Here is a 20604-nt window from a genome sequence, read left to right on the forward strand (position 1 = left end):
TCGGTAGAGTTACAAGCTTGGTGGATCAGGGGAACGTTGTGGACATAGTGTATCTTGATGTCATTAAGGCTTTTGACAAAGTCTCCCGTTATATTCTTGTGGGCTGGACAAGGCAACTGTTAGGTGGATTGTAGCAGGTTGACTGACTGAACCCAAAGGTCCCTCATCATCCTAGAAAAAGGTGACAAGTGGGGTGCCACAGGGTTGTGTCCAGGGCCCATTGTTGTTCAATGTCTTTATAAACAACTTGGATGAAATATTGAGAGGATACTTTGCAGGTGACACCAAACTGGGAGCAATAGCAAATGCTGCAGAAGACGGAATTGGGATTCAATATTACCTTAACAGATTGAAGAACAGCACCCAAACTAACAAAATGAATTTCCATAGGGACAAATGTAAGGTCCTACACTTACATAGCTGCACAGAAATAAGATGGGCACACCTAGCTTCCAGTAGTACATGTGAAAAGGATCAAGGGGTCTTAGTAGGCCACAAGCTGAACGTGAGTCAACAGTGTGATGTAGCGGGGGGGGGGGGGGCTAATGCTATCCTAGGCTGCATCAGCATAAAGGGAAGTAATAGTTCTGCTCTATTCTGTCTTGGTCAGACCATACCTGGAGTCCTGTGTCCAGTTCTGGGCTCCACAATTGAATAAGGATGTTGACAAGCTGGAACTTGTGCAGAGGAGGGTGATGAAGATGGTCAAGTGTCTGGATCCAAGCCTTTGAGGAACGGTTGAGGGAGTTCAGTATGTTTAGCCTGGAAAAGAGGAGATATGATAGTCATCTTCAAATATCTTAAGGGCTGTCACATGGAAGATGGAGCAACCTTGTTTTCTCCTGCTCTGAAGGGTAGGACCCAAACCAATGACTTAAAGTTCAAGAAAGGAGATTCCAACTATACATCAGGAAGAACTTTCTAATAGTAAGAGCTCTTCAACAGTGGAAGGGACTCCCTCAGAAGGAAGTGAACTCTCCTTCACTGGAGATTTTTAAGCAGAGGTTGTATGGTCATCTGTCATGGATGCTTTAGTTGAGATTCATGCATTGCAGGGGGTTGGACTAGATGTCCCTCAGGGTTCCCTCCAACTCTACAGTTCTGTGATCAGAGCAGCTGTTAGCACTGGCTACATTGTATCTCATAGGATTCTTATTTACTTCTTACAATTTATGAGAAACTGATAATGATCAGAAAATTGACCAAAAGCTTGGGCTGGTGATAAGAGTAGCCTGTCTGCATTAAGAAATGTGCAAGCATTGCAGAACTTCACTTATGTTGCACATTTTAATTATTTGAATTTATATACTAGGCAAGGTTGATCTACAAAGTAGCTAAAGGACCTGAATTATTACAATCAATTTTTAATTTTTATGAAGCCCAAATAGTCCAGATAGAGGATTTTTGCTATGTGTAGTACTATGAAAGTTGTCATACATGGACCTGTTTGCATGATCATTTGCCAAGGGATAACACTTAGTTTGTTTACTTCAGCCTTTGAATTTGTGTATGCATTCAAGGAGCTAATCAGAAGCTGAGTAGTTATTACAAAAAGAGCTGAATCTGGCTAGCATTCATCACAAACCTGTTGGTTAATCAACAGCAAAACTAAAATGTTGTGGGGGGTGTTGAAAGCCCAACTAATTATATGCAAAACTATGCACAAAATTATATGCAAACTTTTCATATACAGTGGTACCTCAGGTTAAGAACTTAATTCGTTCTGGAGTTCCATTCTTAACCTGAAACTGTTCTTAACCTGAGGTACCACTTTAGCTAATGGAGCCTCCCACTGCCAACATGCTGCCGCTCAATTTCTGTTCTCATCCTGAGGTAAAATTCTTAACCCAAGGTACTATTTCTGGGTTAGCGGAGTCTGTAACCTAAAGCGCCTGTAACCCGAGGTACCACTGTAAAAGAGTCCAGCTCCCCACTGTCCTATATTTCTGACACACATCATTATGAGTATATTAATATATATTTTACACCATTATATGCATTGGTTTATATATCCATTTATGCATCTGGTTACTTTATGAAAGTTGGAGCATATGCCATTAATATAAGTGCTATAATGCACATAATAGTATAATTTTATATGCATTGAATAACACATGAAAATGGTATCCATAATCAGAAGTAAGGGAACTCACTTGACATCAGTATTAAGATGCAGGACAGGAATTGAAAATAGTCTTTGTAGATAAGCTTGGCATCACAATTTTCAGACAATTCTATCCGCCATCCCTCCCTCCCTCCATTTTAAGTTCAGAAGGTATTGGACAATTGACCTGATGCTTATTATGTGGGCCATAATGTATGTTATCATTGCACTGGTACCATCTCCACTAAATTTCCATGGGGCTTCAAACACTCACTCTGCCATAAATTGTATGAATAATATCATTGAATAATATTCTGACTTATTTCGTTTCTTTAAAAAGGTGATTCTAAGGTCATCAGCCTACCCAAAACATTTTATCGGTAAGAAGTTACTTTTCCCAGTGGTTAGACTAAGAGAAGGAAAAATGCACTCTGAAAAGCAGGATAATAAAAAATGGCCACTTTCATTCTGCATTGAGATAACGTCTGCATTTTACTGGTATTCTGTTTCTCACTTCAGCTAAAACGCTTTTCATTTGCTTGTGGTGGGCCTAGTGGTAGAAGAAAGCATATACATTTGCGTAGCTATCTACTGAAGGCTCATATTATTCCCTGTCACCATAATATAAGTCTTTCGGAGACCAAACAAGATATGCTTACTGCTAATAAATCAGAACGTTCTGCTTTAGGGTCTACTAAATGCAGATGCATAAATCAAGACCAGACCTAGAAAACCTATGTCTGATTGATTAATTGCCTTTTTCTATACCAGGCCAAGAAAAAGTGATAAAGTCGTGAATTGTGCGTTGAGAAGCTAATGCACTCAGTATGATTGTGGTTTCCATTTTGAAGCACAAATGTTACATAGATAGAGGCCTTTTACAGTAACTAAAATGACAATTCCAAATGTTTGCCTAGGTGAAAAATCTAAATCCCTTTGAATGCCTGAATGCTTGTTTTTGTTTCAGAAGGCACTACCAACAATAATTTGCATGCAACTGATCTGTTGTAACATTACCCGTATTTCTTTACCATAAGCAGGAAGTTTAGGGATCAGCATGATCCTCAACATGTAGAATATAGTGTTGGAAGACAATCTTACCCGGCAATGAGTGATCGTCAAAGAAGAGAAGAAGAAGAAGAAGAAGAAGAAGAAGAAGAAGAAGAAGAAGAAGAAGAAGAAGAAGAAGAAGAAGAAGAAGATAGTAGCTGCCATGGAGTTCTAAACATCTGAGTTCACATTTATTTTGCAAAATAACAAATTTCTTAATTGTCCCAGCTGCCCTAACTTTGATCCAGCTGTCACTCTTGCTGATTAATCCATCTTCAGAGCTGCCTCTCAATGCATACACAACCTTAATCTTGCTTCTTTGAACTATTATCAGGATAATTATCATAGCCACAGAATTTGGGGGGCTTGATATAAAGCAGTGTTATGAAACCTCTGGCCATCCAGATGGTTCTGGACTTGAACTCCCATCAGCCCTAGTCAGAATGGCCAGTGATTGGAGATTATACAAGAGTCGTGGTCCAGCAACATCTAGAGGACCATACTCCTGATACAGAGTTATCTATAGAGAGATGTACACAAGGTATTTGTAATCCCAAATGGGAAAACAAGGCTATTAAATCCTTGGGAATAAAACGCTTCAAATGTTGTAGAAGGCAACCTAGCTCAGTTTTTACATCAGACTGTCATGACTCCAGCCTCAGGAAGCACCCAAAATCTGAAGTGGGAAGTGATGTTCAGCTCCAGCTCTCTGGCACCATCTGCAGAGGTGTGGGACCCTGCCGAGAGCCTGAAGCTGGCAACCAGGAAGAAGCTTAAGACCTGTAAGCTGGGGCCCTCAGAAATCATTTCTCCTGGCTGAGCTTCTTCCAATAGGCTACATGCCATTGCACCAGGCACCTCTCATCCCCAGTGCCTACTCATGGGTGCAGGGAGTTTACCAAGTAGGAAGTAACAGGTTGTATTGTTGCAGGCCTGAGGGTCGCCTTTAAGGGCTGGAACCTGAGAGGAGTAATGTGGGCCAACATATTTAAGAGGGATTGACTGGTGCTGGCACTCCATTGGAGTAAGTTGCTTTCTCTCAGTGAACTGTCCATGGTCCTGCAAGACTTGTGTCCTGCCATCCTTTTCCTCCAGGGATTTGTCAATATCCTGTCTTCCCTCCATGTCTGCGTCTGAAACCTCCACATAGGAATATAGGAAGCCACCTCTTACTGAGTCAGACCATTAGTCCATCTAACTCAGTACTGTCCCCACTGAGTGATAATGGCTCTCCAGGTTTTCAGACAAGAGTCCTTCCTAGCCCTACCTGGAGATACCAGGGATGGAACCTAGGACTATGTGCGTTGTTTTTGGGAGGGTCATGCTAACCCTGATCCACTCTGATGGAGGGACAATAGTAAAACCCTTTAGGGAGGATGTATCCATAGAAGTTTATGGTTGACAAGGAAGCATGCCCAAGGGTGGATGAACTTACTTTGTACCATGCTTTCTTGTTGGCCGCAAGGTTGGACTAGGAAAACTCCTAAACATTAGGTTAGGGTTAGATTTGTTGAACTTGTGTATTGGTTCCTACAATAAAAAGAAGAAAAGACAGTAATAAAATAATGAACATATTTAGAAACATAACCAAGAGTAAAAACAGCTAATCATTGGTGCTGCCCTAGTGCCCGGGAAAACAGAAATATTCTTGCCTGGCACGAAAAGGATGACAAAGTTGGTGCCAGGTGGGCCTCCCTAAGGAGAGTATTCCATTGCTTGTTTTTCATTGCCACCCTCTATACCTTCCTTGGAGATGACATGTGGAGAAAGGCCTCTGATGTAAACCTCAAGGTCCAGGCAGCTTCTTCTGATATTTTCCTTTCATAAAATGTTTTGAGAATTTCTGAAAAATGTAGGGTTTCCAGATACTTTCCTCCCCCAATTTTTAAAACTAATGATATTCCCCCCAAAATTTTGTATACTGGCATTTTTAAAACCAGGTGTTAATTTTCAGAGGGACTGGAAATTTCCATCTAACTGCCAGGACTAATCTAGCAGCCGGCAGTAAGTGCTGAATGAGCTTAGGTACAAAATTCATACCATCTGTTTCAAGAAGTTCAAAGCCCAAAATGCTGAAGCTACTTTCTCTCAGTTCCCAAAAAATAGATTCTTACTATTAAAAAATAAACTGAACTTTAGTCTACCTTGTTAATCACATTCAAAGACCTATGAACTTGTGGAATCAGCTTTCTAGAAAAGGAGCACAAAATGGTTTTGTTGTATCTAAAATGCTCTTTTAGAGAGCCAGTGTGGTGTAGTGGTTAAGAGCGGTAGTCTCGTAATCTGGGGAACCGGGTTCGTGTCTCCGCTCCTCCACATGCAGCTGCTGGGTGACCTTGGGCTAGTCACACTTCTTTGAAGTCTCTCAGCCCCTCTCACCTCACAGAGTGTTTGTTGTGGGGGAGGAAGGGAAAAGAGAATGTTAGCCGCTTTGAGACTCCTTAAAGGGAGTGAAAGGCGGGATATCAAATCCAAACTCTTCTCCTCTTCTTCTTCTTCCTCTTTGGATGGTTTTGAAGAAAAACAGCCTGAAAGTACAATGTACCAGAAAGAGCCAATGTACAACTTCCATTTATTTCAGTGCAGCATTTTGCAAATCCCTCTCAAGCTCCCTTTAAATCACTGTAGCTCGACGACAATGATGACTGGTGAATTGCATCATAAAATGTTGAGATCAAGATCCTTCCTCAGCCCTTTCATGGCCAAATTTTCGGAAGTACAAAGCATTCTCACACATAGCATTGAAAATGAATGGAAATCACAGGTGTTTGGCATTTCAGAGAAGACTATCCTTCTGTGAAATATTTATTAAGGGTGTGCATTGGACTTGGAGGAATCCCAAGGTGAAAGAGAATATCTCAGGAGTATATTTGGCTTGTCACAGGTGATGCAGTATCTCCACAAGCTGCCACAAGTGGATTCAGGGACCCCTGAAGTGCTTTGCCTTGGTGATCCAAACTTCAGACAAGCATCTGCTGCAATGGAAACAATGCCTCTAATATTTCACACACACCCCCCCAAAAAAAACAACTCTTCTCTTTGAGAAATGTTCAAATGCCACTTCTTTTAATGGATGGAGAAAATTTATAAGAAATATTTGCCACAACACTAGTCTAGGACTATTGTATTTTAATATTTTGTTGGAAGCTGCTCAGAGTGGCTGGGGAAACCCAGCCAGATGGGTGGGGTATAAATAAATTATTATTATTATTATTATTATTATTATTATTATTATTATTTAATGTTTATTAAATTTTCTTTTTCCTTTATATATAACAACCAAATAAAATTTCTTCATCACATATATCTTTGCTCAAATTGAGCTTTGACTTCCTCCCGTCCCCCTCCCTGACTTCCATATGTAATCACTTTTATCTTCGCATTTCTAAATCACCCTTATTTTACCTTATCTCCATACAGTGGTACCTTGGGTTAAGGACTTAATTCGTTCCAGAGGTCCGTTCTTAACCTGAAACTGTTCTTAACCTGAAGCACCACTTTAGCTAATGGGGCCTCCCACTGCCCCATACCACCGGAGCACAATTTCTCTCCTCGTCCTGAAGCAAAGTTCTTAACCCGAGGTACTATTTCTGGGTTAGTGGAGTCTGTAACCTGAAGCGCATGTAACCTGAAGCATATGTAACCCGAGGTACCACTGAACTTAAAAGACTTACTTCTAGTATTTATAAACAGGTATCAAATCATAACCTATCAAAATATTTTAAATCAATCCTGCAAATGTTTTCAAATGTTTACAATGTTCCTTCATATATTGTACAAATTTACTCCAGTCCTTTTCAAACAGTTTGTCGCACTGGTTTCAAATTTTTCCCATCAGTCTCGCCAGCTCGGCATATGCAATCATCTTTGTCTGCCATTCTTCCAACACTGGAAGTTCCTACTGCTTCCATTTCTGGGCTTGCTGTCGTGGTAGCATGCATAAATATACAGTGGTGCCTCGCAAGACGAAATTAATTCGTTCCGCAAGTTTTTTCGTCTTGCGATTTTTTCGTCGTGCGAAGCACGGTTACGGAAATTTTAGGAAAAGCTTCAAAAATCACCAAAGTCTTCAAAAACCTCAAAAAAGGCTACCACACCGCGTGCTATGAGTTGCTCCTCGAAGTCAAGTCGCAACTGTATTAAAGGTTTTAAGAAAAAGGAAACAAACTTGCAAGACGTTTCCATCTTGCGAAGCAAGCCCATAGGGAAAATCGTCTTGCGAAGCAACTCAAAAAACCAAAAACCTTTTGTCTTGCGAGTTTTCCGTCTTGCGAGGCATTCGTCTTGCGAGGTACCACTGTATTTATGTATTTTTTGAGAATTTCTTCACCTATTATCCCTAATAAAAAAAAGCCTCTGGTTTTTTACTAAAGGTATTTTTTTGGGGGAAATTCAGTTCATTACATATCATATCCCAGTAGGCTTTAATCTTTGGACACATCCACACAACACTAGTCTATCTTGACTGGCATCAGCCCTCCAGGGTTCCCCCCAGCGCTATCTAAAGATGCTGGGGACTGACGATGGGACTCTGTATGCAAGGCATGTGTTCTACCACTCATCTATAGCCTTTCACCCCTTTCCAATATCCTCTCTCCAATAATTTTTTTGTTTTGTTCACTTATTTTAAAATCCATTTTAATCAGGAAATGTGGGGCTAGGGGGCTGGAGGTATTATTTCAGGGCCGTGGCATTCCTTCCTCCTCACCCATCCACTACACTTTGAACTATGGTCCTATAGCTCCCTCTACAACAAAATGTGTTCCAAGAAATAAACAGAGGAACTTGCTTGTTTGTCTCCTCATTTTGTTATTCTGCTAGGCTGCCTAGCTGGACAAAGTTCAACTAATACTCATGTGTTGTTGTTCTAGCCTTCTCTAATTTTCTCCCACACTTGTTTTAGTACAGCTGAAAGTTCATCTTTCTGGCTAAACTTCAGTACCTCTTAATGAAGGGCCTGTAACAAAAACCTGTCTCGCCATACAGCAATCAGAGTTTCACTGTTCTGAACAGCTTGATTTATGTCAGCATGGTTAAAAATCACCTAAGCATTCAACCTCCCCTCTCTACTCCTATGTCGAACAGTGATTATGTGACCCTGCTCTGGTTTTTCTTCCTTGAAATTATATGTGTGTGATAAAATGACTTAACCACATCAGTTGGAAGATTTCAGGGACCTGAACATTATTGCATTGCATTGCATTGCATTGCATTGCATTGCATTGCATTGCATTGCATTGCATTGCATTGCATTGCATTGCATTGCATTGCATTGCATTATATTATATTATGGCATTTTTTCAGCCAGAACTCACCAGAACTTAGTTCTGCAATCTCTTGGGTGGTTGCCATTGCCATTATAAGAGAACAAGGGAGGCATTCATGGTAAGTTCCAGCACCTCTTTTCCTAGAAAAATAACACTGTAATACAGCCATAGGCAAACCTGGCCCTTCAAATGTTTTGGGACTACAGCTCCCATCATCCCTAGCTAACAGGACCAGTGGTCAGGGATGATTGGAATTGTAGTCCGGGCTGAGTTTGCCTATGCCTGCTGTAATACATACACATACACACACACTCCATAAGTTTGTAAAGAAGCATACATTTAGGAATGAGTTGGAAAAAGTTGAAAAACATGATTTGATGGTATAAGGACAGAGAAAACTGCATCAAAATCAGATGCTATCAATGGCAAATAAGCTTTGCAATAGCAGCATACAAGAGGAAGAAAGAAAATTGAAGTAAAGAAGACAACAGATTGGTCTATGGATTGGGTATAATCTAACACCAGTCTCAGTGCACTCTCAGGCTGCTGGCAAGAGAAGACATGTTACAATATTTGAATGTGAATTGAGAGGGTGTTCAGTTTCCACTATGTATGCAAGCATTTTATATGTCTCACTGTTACCTTTGGTCAAACAGGTCTGGGAGGTTTTTGAAATAAGATAAAACCCTGAAAAGTCCCATTTACCGGAGCCAAAAATAAGATGTGTACCAGCAGCAGCTTTTCTTCCCTGTCAGAAATGGTACTTTCAGAAAAAGTGATGAGTACACACACACAAACCATGCTCAGTGCTCATGATATTAGAATCTTAAACACCAGCTTGTTTTGGTCTGTGTCGTCGCTATCAACAGACATGAAGGATTCACCCACTTCAATACACAGGAACATAGGGAAGCTGCCTTATACCGAGTCAGACCATTGGTCCATGACAGCTTAGTATTGCCTACACTGATTGGTAGTGACTCTCCAAGGTTTCAGGGAAGAGATCTTCCTAACCCTCCCTGGCAATGCCAGGGAGTGAACCTGGGACCTCCCACTGAGATGCAGTCCTTACCCAATGCAGACCCATTTTACAGCCCTTTAACTGTAAGGTGAAGGGCAGTATATAAATACAAATCTTGACTCACCTGAGCATCAGAGAGGAGGCCAATGCAGCCAGCCAAGTGGAAATGGGGCAGAACAGAATATTCTGCCATGCCTATGAGAGCACATGCCTATGAGATCACCCAATGAAGACTCAGTTTTGCTGTGTACTGAATAGTTGAAATAAGGGGGAAGCTGTCCTGCCCAGATGCTCACAATCTCTGCATTAGACAAGAGCCATTCAAAACATGCGCAAACATCTGAGTCCTAAAATTGCAGCCAGCAGCAATAAAAGATCTGGCTCTCAATTGTTTTTAAAGGTCAAAATCCTAATTCTTCTGTCCCTTGTCTGAGATGAGGATCTTCAGTCCAGTGCATTATCAGAACTATTGCCAAAGGGTGAAGAGAACTCTGAGAGGGTACAATGATCTTCCAAAAGCAAGAGAACTTTATGGATGAAAATACTGTAATTTACAGGTATTCCATCAACAAACACAAGGACTTTGTAGCTTGTTCAGATTTATGACCTGTAGTCAGGCCATATTCTTCAGACAGTATATAGTATGTGATAATGATCATTGCAAGTTAGGTTTCTTCATACCTTTTGAAAGTATTGTCCATTTGCTCTTCACAGTTAAGGATGAAGAAGACTATGTTTTATTTGCCTTATTCTTTACATAAAATCAAAGTGATTCTAATAAAACTTTGGGGGTTCAATAAGCACTCCTAGTTGTTAGACCCTGAAGTCTTACTTACTGTGCCACTTAGAGTTGTACACTGGATTGTTAGATGGGCTACAGTTCCCATCATTTCTGACCATTGACCATGCTAGCTGGGGCGGATGGCAGCTGGAAGGCCACAGGTCTACTTGCTACTCTGACATACTCCTTTCTCAAGGGCTCCTTGTTTATTACATCTGCACTTGCAACAACTGCTTACTTTTTTTTACCTAGTAGGGAATCTACATCAATCATAGTCTAACAAATCATGAAAACCCAGCATGATCAGCTTCCAGTCAGTCCAACACTACTGTAAAGCTGTCCAGAAGTATTCAGGAACTGAGAATCATTTTGGTCGAGCCTTATGGAAATCTGTTTCCGGTTTTGCAATTTGCATAACTGAAATAGCTGCAAATCTAGCTCATTATGGCTAGTTTTATGAGCATGATCGCTTGGAAGGAAGCCTGACTGAAACCAGTGAAATTGAGGCTGCAATGCTATGGGAGTATTGCCTCACTCAATACAGTGATTTCTGTGTATAAACATATATAGGATTTTGCTGTATATAGGCATACTTCTGTATGAAAGGCGGCTTGGGTTTTTCTTCCTACAGGACAAGCTCTACTATCCTCCCCCACACCTCTTTTGGAATATCTGCCTGGATCCAAATTGATCTTTGGGAAGGCTTTGGGCATTAAAAGAAAGAAAGAAAGAAACCATGCACCCATCCTTGTCTATCATGTTAAATATTTATTTGGCAGCTGTTTCTTAGTTTAAGCCAATGCATTAAAGAAAACACTGAATCACTCCAGGTGGTGGCAAGGGAATTTGCTTCATGATTGGTCAACGACACAAGAACCAACCAATTAGCACTCTGCACAGCCAGCTAGGGGAGGAGATAGTTTTGTGACTGTTTCTTGGGCCAACTAATCCACACTCTACACAGAGTGCATCCAAGCATGATTCTCATGGGAAGGTTATATATCTGTCCTAAACAAGGATGAGTTACACATTTGATCCACAGTGGACTCAGTGTCAAAAATATGTTTCTTCACAGGCTTACTTATAAATAAGGAGACAACGGAGTGCACCTCGGGGGGTGAAGTCAAACCGCTGTCGAATCACAGCGCCGGCTGTGGCTGCAGAGCCCAGTAACTTTAGATTAATCACAAGGAGCCCTTGACAAAGGTGTTTGTCAGTCAGAGCAGCAAGTAGACCTTGGCCTTCCAGCTCCCATCAGCCACAGCTAGTATGGCCAGTGGTCAGAGATGATGGGAACTGTAGTTGGTCCAACATAGGATGGACATAGGATGATTAGGACTAGACTATGTGTGTGTATATAACAAAAAATATATTCAATCTATAACATGTAAACTTGTGAAGTCTAAGTACTTCTAGTTAAGTCACATATGTTTGTGTGTATACACACACACACACACACACACACACACACACACCTTTTTCTCGCTCCACAAAGGGTTTGCTCAAAGCAATGTACAAATATAAAAACAAACTTTAAAAATGGATCCATCCATTAAAACAAATTATAAAACTAACAATTTCAGCAAAAAAACAGAACACACAGAGCAGCATTCATAATCAATACATTAAACAGCAGATTAGTCACATTGACATCAATGGATAATGGCTGGGCTCCTATGGAGCCAAAAAAGCTTTGCCAAAGATTAATTTGGTTGTAGATTTTTTTTTATGCAATTCTGAAGCATGTAAAAATGTTTGCCTTCACTCCATTTGCTTGTCTTCCTTAGGGCATCGGCAGCCTATGTATCTTACATAACATGTCTGAAAGTAAAGACATGGGAAGAGCATAGCTCTTGGCACTGCAGCACTTTGATTTTTGCAAGAGAGACCTTACTTGAACAACAAGGATGTCTTAAATTGGACTTGTGCTTAAGAAATGTTGTTACTCCTGTCGCTGAGCCAGGTTGCCCTGATAAGATCTTTGATGAGAAGAAGCAGTTAGAGCTCTCAACTGCTCCCTCTGCCCCCCCAAAAAAACCTCAGCCAATTTGTTCACATAAATTGTTTACTTATGTACGTTTAAACAACTACTGACACAGCTTTCTTTGGGAAAATCTTCTCTAAGCCTGTCTCCAAATGAAAATGGGCTTCAGCTGAGTCTACCAAGGCTCTTTATGCTCTCTTGCTCCCGTTGCTGCCCTGCAGGGGCCTGATTGATAGTGGCACCACGGAGACATGCATGAGCATCACGTAAAAAATGCAACAGTTAAGGCTTACGTTTCTCTTTTGTTTATCTGTAGGATTACACACTCTGAATAAAAATAATGGCTCTGCTCCTTAAACCAAATATTTCCAGGCCACCCAATCTGGCCACTTAAGGAGGTTTTCAGTTTATTCTCACTTGGAGGGGTGGGTCAATCCTCAGCTGCCGTAAAACTGCAATGAGAGCTGGTGTAACACAGTGGCTTAAAGACGGAAGGCCTGGTTCGCACAAACCGCAGACCATCTGCTAAAGCTGTTCATTAAGTATACGATTGGACTGCAGGTGGAAGATAACTGCGCATGCAAATTTAGCAAGTCAGGGCAAGGCTAGACATTTTCCCATTGACCTTCATATTCTCTCCTGCCCCGCCCCCCCTCCGCCTCCTTAGGGGAAGGATCATAGCTTCTGGGTATAGTATTGGCTTCTCATGCAGAAGGTCACGGGTAAAATCTTGGCATCTCCAGGGAGGACTGGGAAGGAAAGGCTGCCTAAACCCTCGACAGCTACTGCCAGTCTATGTAGACAATACTGGGTTAGATGGGCCAATGGCCTGACTCTGTATAAGGCAGGGTCCAGGTCAGTTCATTTGAGGAGAGGCAGTCCTTGAGACATTGCGGTCCTGAGCCATTTAAAGCTTTATATGTCAAAACCAGCACTTTAAATTGGGTTCTCAACCTGTAAAACCCCAGATGTTGTCAGACTACAACTCCCATCATCTCTGAGCTCTGGCCTTGCTAGTTAGGGGTGATGGAAGTTGTAGTTTAACAACATCTGGGGACCCACAGGTTGAGAAAGGCTGGTATAAGGCATTGTAGTAATCTAACCTAGAGGTTACCAGAGCAGTAGAAGTTAGGCTACCCCTGTCCAGATAGTGGCACAGCTGGGCCACCATCCTAAGCTGATGGAAAGCACTCCAGGAAGCCACAATGGCCACCTGAGCCTCAAGTGACAGCAAAGAAGAAGGAGTACCCACAAGCTATGTACCAGCTCCTTCAGAGGGAGGGTGATCCCATCAAAAGCTGACTACCTCCCATCCATTCACTCAAGGGAACCACCCACTAACAGTGCACCAGTCTTATCTGGATTGAGCCATACCATATCCATAGCCACAATAAAAACAGCCCAGCACCAGCCCTTTCATTAAAAGCAGTCAATTCCCCAAAGCCTGCTGGAAGAAGAAAGTCTTCACCTGCCGGCAGAAGGACAAAGAGGGAGCCAGTCTAATTTCTCTAGGGAAGAGTTTCCAAAGTCTGGAAGTGGTAGATCCTGCAAACTGGAAATCTGCTATGCCCTTTCTCTAAAACACTCCAGAAGTATTTTTACTTCTAACATTTTTGCACCTGTGCTAATTGAGACTGCAATCCTATACATGCTTTGCACTGAGTAGACAGGCAAAAGATTGCACTGTGAAAGTAGCTAAGAATACAGGACTCTTCAGGGCAGCCGACAACAACTTCAAGACATGGCACTGTTCTAGAAATTGTTTTGCTTCATTTCTTTTTTCCAAACAAACTCTGATATAATCCCTGTTTTCAATAAGCAGTTTAGATGTGTGAGGCAAGGCAGTAAAAGGAGGCAGGCATTGCAGCCAGCATAAATCTAGTGTTATCATAGGGATATAAAGATACAAATAATGAAAATCTCATTGCTGCAGGGTAAATGTATATACCACTGTAACAAAGCCTGACAGATCTTTTTGGTCAGCCCATAAAAATCCTAAAAATAGAGACTTCGCAGCTTGATTTTCTCCAGCAGAAACTATTTGGGTGGACACCATTCTTGGGCTTTAATTCTGCAGTCTCATTTTTGTGCCATTGAGGCTCTTATGACTGTACTGGGTTGCACTGGCTGCAGTAATGAGGATGTGTGCAATTTCTACTGCCTGGATGATAGCTGAGGTCAATCATACTTAGTCTGAGAGCGGCCTCACAGAAATCAGTGCCCTTACGTAGCAAGTCAGTTTATTTTAATGGATCTACTCAGATTTCTAGATTTAAATAAATGATTTAAAAAAGCAACATCAAAAACAAGCCTATTTTGTTCAAGATACTATAATTCAATTTTTGAAGAATTTGGAGAGTAGACTGAGAGATTGAAAGGAAAGTGCAGCGTATGTCCCCAAGAGTACTGCCAGCCAGCAAGTGGCATGGATAGTTGCATAAGTCTGAGGTTCTGAATGCAGGGCTTACGCTTGCTGCCATTGCAAAGATCCATTTTTTCTGTGTGATCTGGTTTTTGCATCGGAACTAACACCCATTACAAAAAAATTAGTTAAAAAAAAGAGGCTACGCAATACCTCAGAAAGTCCAGAAGGGCAATAACACACACTATGACCAAATATTGCTCCCCTGTCTCTCACAGTGATCTATCACCTCAAGCTGTGATCATTAAAGCAGCCTTATTAGGCTATGTACAGGTGATCCTTTCTGAAGAGCAAGAGAAACTACCTATTTATTTTTTTTTTAAAGTATCTGAGAAGGGCAGCTGACTTTAATAAGAGCGCACAACCCACAAGGTCGATGGCTCGCTTGCGTAAGTCACAGCGACCGCCAATTATTGGCAAGAGATTTGCAAGCCTGATCCCCAGCCTATGAAGGAGAACATTTGCACTTGAGAAACAGATTGCCTTATAACACTGTAATCTTTCCCACATGTAGACCTGAAGAGTATCACAAGTGACAGCTGTTTAAATTTCTGGGGGAATTAATGATGCCTAAAGAGGCAAGGCTTAGCTGGGTGGGGAAGGAGAACTTTGTCCAGTACTGATAGCGTATCACCACCCAGGGGAGAGCTGTTTATAATAGCTTGTGAGTGTTTCATTATATGGGTTCACCCCAAAGAATTTTATTATCCCCGCTCTACATTTTTATCTAGCAAATGTCTGAATAGGAAAGTCCTCTTCCATTAGCTTGCCAGGGTTACCAAGGTGGGTCACTAATAAAGTACCTCGTGTTCTTTAAGTTCACACTGCCAGGGTTGTAGTCAGGTTGCTCCCTCTTCGAGCGACTCATGTTTTATTTTATTTTTTGTTCTGTGTAAAGTTTCTAAGACTTGTTGGCACTTAAGAGTTAGCTTATGGAGGATATTCCAGCCTTATCCTGGGAGGAGAGTTGGGGGGAAGGGGCGAGCAGTAATCAAGAGCAGATTTGCCATACAACTCTACTCTTAATAGAGTGCATATGGCAAAAACTGCCATACTCCCATTTCCCTCCACCCTGCGCGGTTCTCCTTTTATTGAATGACTATACCTTTATGACAGGACAAAGAAACTTGGTGTCAGCTGTACAGGCATTCCACATCCCCCGTGAACCACTGGGCAGGAAATGTTCTCATTTCCAAAGGGGCTTTTCAGAGTCTGGTTCTATTTCAAAAACAGCACTGTGAGGAGAATTCCTGCTGGCTTGGTGAATGCGATGAAGTGGGGAGATCACAAAGCCAGGCCGTGGGTAAGGGAATCACGGCTCATGATTGCTGGCTCTTCGGCTGAAGACATCTTTGCCATCTTAACCGGTGTCAGGGTTGGGGTTCCAATTATGAACCACTAAACCCGCCTGGGAAATTGTTTAGCCAAGGACTGGGTTCAAAGAAATATGAGCAGAATGAGTTTGCTTGTGGACAACCTTCCACAGAACTGTGGTGAAAGTTCTATCACAGGGGTAGCCAGCCCAGAGGTTTGTGGACTACAGCTTCTATAACCTCTGACCACTGGGCATGATGATAGGGGGTGACAAGAACTGAAATCCATGACATCTGGAGCCTTCTATGCTGGCTGCTGCAGTGTGGCAGAGATCTGTGCTCCCATGTGCCAAACATGATCCAGGCTGTAGGTGTGATACATTTAGACATGTGCTGAGTTATACGGAGATGGAGCCCATGTCAGTTTGGAAATGTTTGCCATCGCAATGCAAACCCCTCATGGTTGAGACATAAGCAGCTTCACACAGCAAAGAAATGGAAAACTATTTGTATCCAAGTCTGTAGAACTTTCTTTGTCAATATTCAGGGGTGTAAGCTTGGTTCACTTTCCGCATGCAATGCTCTTTGCTGTCAGAAGCAGCCCTCCTGGAAATATTGCTGCAATATACATATTTATTATGTTATTTTAAAAAAATGGATTACTGTTCTTCAGCGGAGAAGCTCCTAGAACAGCAGACAATATTGCAATAAAATACAATATTAAAATTAGGCACAGAGCAACCAAACAACAGAAACATTAAAAAAAAATTGGTAAATGAATGGAAAGGCAAAAAAGGCAACAGTTAAAACCAGCTAATTGACATGCCTAAAGGTCTGAGCAAATAAAATATCAGATCAATAGTCTGTGCTATTGTTTTAAAACAAGTTACAGTAATCTTCCCTAATAGACATATTTCTAAGCTAGTAGTTAAATGGCTTAGGGATTAAAGAATCAAAGAAAGGGGGTCCATCTATAGAGAAAAGAAATGAAAGGTGATGGTTAGGTTATCCTATGGTCAGGTGGTCAGTTCTGCCAAATCTACATGCATCCCCTGTGCTAATATCTCCTAGTCCATTTCTTGTAAGTTCCTTATTGTTAGTTAGCTTTATAGCCTGCTGTGGGATAAAGGAAGCCCTTCTCCCTCTCCATAGCATTTAAAAGAGGGTGGGGAATCTCTGGGAAATTTAAGGCAGGGCACATGATGGCTGGTTGCTTGGCAGTGCTCTCTTCTTCCAAGCCTGCCATGGTTCCACATGGTTTCAGCTGATTTCAGATTGGTTCTATGGATGGTCTTTGCTGTGTAACATCTTCCGCTAGTGTCAATTATTAAAGCCACAACAGACCACCTATGCTCTGTTATTCTTGATAATCAAAAGCTATTTCTGGGTTTTCCTCCCTTCCACATCCATCTTTTCAAAAAATGGAACTGTCAGAACTTGGAAGTGTATCTGCATAGCTTTTGTTTTTGTTTTGAGTGGATACAAAGAATGAATAAATCTCTCTTCTTGTGAATACTCATAGCAGATGCTTCAGAATGCAACATTTGTACAGAATGATATATGCCAATAGGGCAAACACTTGCATGCACTTCTTCAGCTGCTGCTTCAGTCTTTTTTTCTTTTTTCTTTTTTGTCTCAAATACTGGAAGTTGGGCAAATGTTCTGCCAATACGAATCAAGCTACTATATAAGGCAATGAACTCTATTTGCCCAATATTTGGGTTTTTTCACTATTTGTAATCCATCTTGCTTTATCCGTTACATGGGCAAAATTTTGAAGAAAGTTTTGTCTAAACAAAAGAGATACATTTGGCATTCAAGATGACCACTGTGGTTGCAGGAAGCATTAACCTGATTCTGCAGTGATGAATACAACAGTCTATGGGAAAACGTAGATGAAAGACAGCATTCCTATTGGGTAACATAACTTGTCGTGTTATTTGCTCCAACCTACTAATCTAAATTCAATTACATGCTCTCAAATAATGAACACGCTCACTTAAGACTATAAGACTCTGCCAGCAGAGAGGGAGGCCTGAAGAATCTAAGGACCATCAGCCATCCTCCCACGTAAAATAAGGTTGCCCTCTAGCTTGTACATTCTCCACCTCCATGCCAAAAAGCCAATATTTAGTCACTCCTCTGGCTCTCTGATCTTTCACCTCCATGACCATTCCTCCACAAAGGAACAAAAAACCAACACTGGAATTCTTAACAGCTGGAAAGATGTCATCATCTGACATCTTTACTACAAAACTGTCTATTTTGTCTGCTGTTTAGCATATAGTTTTAAATGGGTACTCTTTAGCAATAATAACATGATTTAATAAATATTAATAACGGATACTTTATCATGATTTTTCTTTTGTGTCTAGTTGGAGATGTTAGATGTAAATGGCTCAATTTCCATGGTTATTTCTATTCTGTGGAGGCACTGTCAGATAACACAAAGCCAACATTTATAACCTGATCTTGCAGCTGCAGAAATAATGGACTCGGAAGAACTTATGCCATAATAAATGTGTTAGTATTTAAGTATTTTTGGCTGCAACCATTTGGAAACCAGTATTGGTATTTAATCTTCCTCCCCACCACCATCATCTTGAAATTTGCTCATGTCACTGCTATCTGCATCAATTTCAAAGAGAATCCCTTTTGTTCTATTGAGTTTGCCATACATTTTGGGATGGAGGAAGATCAGATACATAAACGTGTGTGTGTGTGTGTGTGTGTGTGTGTGTTGCAGTTATATGCACATGTACACCTGTGGAAAAATAACAGCAGAACTTTTACCCCCACCCCCCACATACTTATCCCTCATCTGTTCTTGCCTTCTTAGGCAAATCTAGAATTATTTTCCCCATCAGAAGGTATAAAACCCTTTCCCTTTGTTGCAGCAGAAGATTAGGTGTCCTCCATGCAATCAAAGCCACTGTGCCTCATACCTAATGAGACTTATTGGGAGCAAGCTGATGCCATGTTAGTCATGATTAAGTACATAGCATGTCCTAATCCCTTTTGGTTTGTGTTTATTCACGCTTTGCTCTTGGATTAACAGTGCTAGTCCATGCAAAGAGAGACAAAGATTCCCAATGGATAAAAGAACTTTCTGTCCCGGGGATCAAGTTTGGAGATGCTGTTGGGGAACCTTGAGAAAGACTGATCTAGCTTACAAATGAAACGTGTGTATGCTATTCGTATCTAAAAGAGAGAGGGTGCTGGCCTGAAACTGGAACTCTGAACTCCAATTGGGCAAAACAGTCTTGAAAGTGCTGGACAACTACAGCAATATCAGATTCTCAGTAGACCTGACTTAACCCTAATGGCAGGACTTATACCACTTGTTAGTGGTCAAGGTAAATGAAGCCCCGCGCCCCTCCCACCTTATGATAGAAAATCAGCCTGGTTTTGCATTCTCAACATAGGCAACCAATATATGTGATCCATCAAGGCCTGGATGGCCTGCACTGGACAAGACTAGGTTATCTGAGCACTTCCCAGCCTGCTCCTATTTCTCCACACTGCTCCACTGCCACTTTCAGCCTCCATCCGCTTTGCCTTCGACAGGGTTATGAAACCTGGTAATGCTACTCACTATCCCATCAAGCCTCATGTTGAAAAGCTAGCAGCAAATGACAGAAGGGCAAGGACTGAGAAGCAAAGGTTAGGGAAGAGAATGCAAGCTATGCCTAAAATTTCCCACCAGGTTCCCCCTTTCCTTATTAAGTTGCTTCAAAGGCGGCTTTTATTCTCCAGATCAATCTGACTGATAAAGGAGCTTTTATAAAAAATAAAATAAAAAAAGAATTCTCACCTGATGAAGAAAGAGGATCTACTTACTTTGAGAGGCTCTTTTGTTCAAGGAGGACAGACTTTTTCTCTCTTCCCTCCCCATGTTTCCTTGTTTCTTTAACAGACTGTAACCTTGAAAGAACTGAAGGGTATACTTTAGCTTTGTCATGGATCCTCAAGACTGGGGATTGAGGGGGGATGACGGGAGGAAAGCCGAGGAGGCCATAAACAAGAGTGAATGTGTTGACATCCTTCCTCTGCTTCTCCCGGGGAAGTGATCTTGCCAGTGATGGATCCAGTCTGACTTACTGCCACAGAAGGAGAAAGAGAAGTGTGAATGGAAGGAAAATATTAAAAGGGGGAGGGGGAAGTATAATGAAGCTCATATAGGAGTAGAAGTGTCATTAAATGCTACACAGAGATGATTAAAGTCATGATCTGTGTGTTAGTGTGGCTTCAGACAGGCGGCTTAATACTGCAAATGGATCATTCAGATATTGCATACATGCCGTTGGCAACAGGTGCTGTTGGATTTTTTAAAAACCCAAAAAATGGGTAGGACTTTCCAGGGAAAGGGTAAAACCTGATTAAATGGGGAAGGGGAATGAGAGAGTCTGAATTAATTTTAAGATGTATTTTAATTAATTGATGTCTGTTTTTATGCATATTGTGTTGTTTTTATGATGTTAGGCACTCTAAGCCCAGCCTTGGCCAGGGAGGGTGGGATACAAATATATTATTATTACGTATTATGATGATGATGATGATGATGATGATGATGATGATGATGTCAATGATGTAGCATGGATATCTGGGGTGGGACCATATATTAGCAGCACCGTCCCCACAGTAAACAGCATTCTGGAGACA

General features: G+C 41.4%; 1 long non-coding RNA gene across 1 annotated transcript; it reads right to left on the minus strand.

The window, feature by feature from the left end:
• Positions 1–407: 407 nt before the first annotated feature.
• On the minus strand, positions 408–20013 carry LOC114593345 (uncharacterized). The gene is made up of 3 exons (XR_003705644.2): positions 19783–20013; positions 4590–4684; positions 408–762 (listed from the first exon to the last, which is right to left on the minus strand). It is a non-coding gene; the product is annotated as an uncharacterized LOC114593345 (long non-coding RNA).
• Positions 20014–20604: the final 591 nt, after the last annotated feature.

Source organism: Podarcis muralis, chromosome 3 (assembly GCF_964188315.1).
Source record: "Podarcis muralis chromosome 3, rPodMur119.hap1.1, whole genome shotgun sequence".
NCBI lineage: Eukaryota > Metazoa > Chordata > Lepidosauria > Squamata > Lacertidae > Podarcis > Podarcis muralis.